Genomic DNA, 4,286 nt, shown 5'->3' with positions numbered 1-4,286 from the left:
TTGGGGGCATGAGGTTTGGCAGGGGGGACATCTGAACATAAACCACACAACATTTGGGGGTAGCTGTGAATCCAGGCAGCCATGCACACCACAACCAGACTCTGAGGGTGTCTTGGGTCTGTTCTCTTCTCTCGAAGCTGTCTCTTAATCCAGTGGTCAGCAAGCAATGGCCATGGGCCCAGGCTGGCCCTCTGCCTGTTTTGTAAATAAAGTTTTATTGGAACATGCAACATTCTTGTCTCTGGCTGCTTTGGCGATACATTGGCAGTGCTCACAGTTGTGACAGAGCCTCCATGGCCAGCAAGCCCTGAAGCGTTTCCTGCCTGGGTCTTCACAGAGCAAGCTTTCCCATCCCCGGCTAGTGGCCAGCAGTGTGCAGCTCTGTCCTGGCTCTGGACACTGCCTGATGCTGTCCCTGCTGTCTCTGGAGGGGCCAGCCTGCTGTGGCATCTCATCCCCAATGGTGTCCATCCCACAGGGGCTCAGAGGCCAGCTGGCCGCAGCTCACTCCGCAGTCTTCTGCTCTTTCAGGTCTAGCTAGTGACGCTTCGACGCTTCCTCCAGAACGGAGCCCACACTTTCTCTGCCTTGTGGGGGTCTGGCTCTCCACTGTGCTTAGCGGGAAGTCTGTTAAAGGCCACAAGCAAATTCACAAGGCCTCAACGTTCTCAGGGCTGGGGCTTCCGCTCCTCTTCTGAGCAGCTGTGAACAGACTTTTGTGAAGATCAGGGCAGGCTGAAGTCCTCTACCTTCCTGCCCTGGCTGCAGAGGCCACCTAGGCTGATTGAAACATTGGCCCAGGATGAAATGAGGGGTCTTGGATGCAGCCCAACCCCCAAGACCACACACAACGAAGCTGAGATGTAGCCAAGTCTCTGTTACAGTCAGTGTAGCCAAGTCCCTGCTCCTGTGTCTGGGGGGCTCTGAGCTCCTGCAGGAAGAGCAGGGCAGGCCGCGCAGGCCAGAGGGGGAGAGGGCAGAAGTGAGGGTCTGTGTCCATGGGCAGTATGGAGAATGCACGCACCGAACCCCACAGGTTTTCCTGCAGACGGGTGCTCATCCTGCGAGTGGGCTCTGCGAGAGTGCCTTTTCGGATGATTTTCCTGGTCATCCAGCTCGCTCCTTGCCCTGGCGACCTCTCTCTGCCTCACATCAGAGGTATAATACAGGAAGATCATTAAGTCAGCCACCAAAGCTAACAGCTGACATTGGCACTAATTGTAATTAAAAATTAGCATAGAAATGTGCTTTTAGGAGATTAAAATTATTGGTAGGTCCTGACCCGTGCACGTCACCCTAAGTGATGGACGACAAATGAGCCTCACATTAAATAAAGTACATCTAATGGGCTTTTGAGAGAGAAAAGATGCAAATTCATTGATTTTCTTTTCCCCTTGATTTACAAATACGTCCCCTGCATAGATAAACACCCCCATCAGGACGGCTCCGCGCTCGGCTGCACCAGGCGGTTTCTCCATCAATCTCCGTACAGGTCGCCGACCTCTCATAGCAGCTTTGTACGGTAAGCACTTTCTATACTCTGCAAATGGCATTACATATTAGAAATATTATCTCCATGCAGCAAACTAGCAGTTAATGATTAGTCGAGTGGCTAGAATGCATGTCAGGGAGCAGATACTGATTTCACGGGGCAGTCACAGCGTGGCGCTTTGTTTGCATACCGGCTCAGTCCCGACACGGTGGCCGCTGGGGTCCACTGTGAGAGGCCAAGTGACACAAAGATAGATGTGCTAGAGGACGCCGCCATCCAGCCCATGGCTTCTCACCTCCCTCCGGTGGGTTGTGAGGCTTCCCCGGCCTGTGCTGGGTGGGGCAGCTCCTGGGTCCCCCTGTCCTGCCCCTGTACTCTCAGGGGCAGAGGGAGGCAGCCAGGGGCTCAGGGCTCCTGGCGTCATTCAGTGCCACAGTGCAGCCTGATGCCAGCACAGGCGCATCTTGGGTTCCTCATTCAGAAAGCGAGCGAGCCATACTTCCTCCCAGCTTCACGGAGCAGAGAGACAGACACGCTCTCCTCTCCCGCAGCACACAGAGCAGAGAGGGAGGGGGGACCAGGTGGGCAAGACAAACAAGAACAGCATGGCAGGTGCCACTGAGACAGGCTCAGAGGGCACTGGGTGTGATGAGGAGGGCTGTGGGCACACGGAGGAGGTGGCACCCGGAAGTCGAGAAGGAAGTAGGAGGCCAGCCAAAGACGAATGAGAGAAGCAGCCCAGGACAGCACCCTGGGGCTCTGGGGGCTTGGTGCTTCCCGAGGCGAGGAGGTCACTGGCCTGGAGGGCACTGGTCCAGGAGGAAGGGGTCCTGAGATAGGATAGGGATGCCGGGGTTCCTCCCTGGGAGAGAGAAGCATTTCGTGTACGGGCCGGGGGTGCTCGTGGTGGCCCCCACTTCCCAAGTGCTGCCTCACTTCTCTGCAGAGAACCCAAGGACACCGCTGCAGGTGCTGGGGGAGGCGGCGGCTGCCTGGCGGGATGTGTGGGAAGGGCAAGACTGACCTGGCCCGACGGCTGTTTGCATGGGCAGGGTTGGGCAGGCGTGCCCAGCTGCAGGTGTAACCGGGAGCCCCGCACCAGGGTCTGGGGCACCTGCACGGTCCTTCCTTTCCTCCCGTGTGTCCCACCGGCTGAGGCTTCGGCATCCGGGGGCATCGTCTCCATCCTTCGTCAGAAACGCTCCAGCTCGAGGGCCTGTGTGGAAGGCCTGTGAGTCCCACACTGCAGGCCACACAGCGGTCTATGCAGGGTGTGGTACTCCCTGCCCTGTCCATCCCCGGGACACAGCCCTACAAGGGCTCCTCTCCCAGCTTCCTCCAGACCCGACCCAGGTGAGAGCCCATAGCATCTGCCCAGCAGCTGCCTCTCCGTTTTCCCATTAAGCTCACACCCTGGCCAGAGTCAAGCCTCTCTGCCCTCCTTTCCTGCCCTGCCTGGACCCTGTCCCTAGGAGAGGCCTCACCGGGGCCTGGATCTTCTGACTGCTGGAAACCCTAGGGCAGTGGTCAGCAGCCTTCCTGCCTGGCCTCCAGCACCGGGCAGGGCTGGAGGACAGTGAGCCTGTGTCGGAGGAGGGAAGGTAGGCAGCAGTAGGCAGGACCTGGTCAGAGGCTGGACCAGGAGGTTGGTGCCGTCTTCTCTCCCATGAAGGCCGTACAGGCGCCACCACGGCCATGGCCCTGGGGTGTCGGCATCAGCGAGCAGGCCAGGATACACAGGACTGCTCTGGAATTGAGTTGCTGAAATGGCCCTGCTCCAGGCTCCGGTCCATTTCTACCTCATCTGCACCTGCAGCTTCTGCTCAGGTGGTGTCAGCTTGGCTCAGGTTTAAACGCCCCGAGATGAAGGGATCAAGCAATCACATTACCTAGAATTGGGTCCTAGCTTCAAGAAAGAGATAAGGAAGGGGTCACCGGGGGAAGAAATGCACCAGCAGTTTTATTAACCCCTCTGTGCCCTCAGGAATCTCCTCTCAGGTGTGTGTCCTCTGCAGTCCGTAGGCTGCCAAAATTGTCTAGGGTTTGCAGGGCCACTAGGCTGGAGAATTGGAGAAGAATAGAGTCTCCCGTCCCCCAGCCTTTACCCCAGTGAGTCCCTTGTTCCTTTCCAGCTGTCGGAGCATTTCCGCTGCTGTTTGGTGTCTGAGTGAGTTATTGAACAGGGACTGGAATCCTGTCCCCAGGTGCCTTCCAGAGCATGAAGGAATTAGAAGAGTAGATTTGTTTTCTGGGGGTGGCTAGGAAGTGTGGCTCTCAGCCCAGTGCAGTGTCTAGTGGGAACAGGTGGGGGTCCAGCTTCCGTGTCTCCTCCCTGATCCCTGCCTGGTGGTACTGGACAGGGCTGAATCCCTTTGAGCCTCTGCAGAGTGGATCTGGGATTTCATGAGTGGGAGGGTGGGGCAGGCAGGAGGAGCAGAGCCCACGACTCAGCAGGGCAGCAGGGCCTTGGGGTCAGTGTGTCCTACTCTCCTCCACCCACCCCACTCAGGGTCCCCTGTACTTCAGGGTGGGCGAGGGGAGAGCCCAAAGGGTAGACCAAACCCAGGCCCACGGGCAGCAGCAGGTGTAGGGATGGAGGCCGCACTGGGACGTCCCCAGGGATGAGTGGCCCTGCCCACGGTAGCTGAGGGAGGGTGAAGCTGAAAGGGAATTCAGAAACATAGATACAGACCTGTCACGAGCCGCGACGTCAGGATCCTGCCAGCAGGTCCTAAACCTGAAAGGATGAGGACAGAGAGACGGGAGGCACCTTTCTTCTTCAGTCTTGCTTTAT

Source organism: Fukomys damarensis, unplaced genomic scaffold (genome assembly GCF_012274545.1).
Source record: "Fukomys damarensis isolate Sample0158 unplaced genomic scaffold, DMR_v1.0_HiC HiC_scaffold_19, whole genome shotgun sequence".
Lineage (NCBI taxonomy): Eukaryota > Metazoa > Chordata > Mammalia > Rodentia > Bathyergidae > Fukomys > Fukomys damarensis.
The sequence above is the reverse complement of the archived record's forward strand: the minus strand, read 5'-3'. Positions refer to the sequence as shown.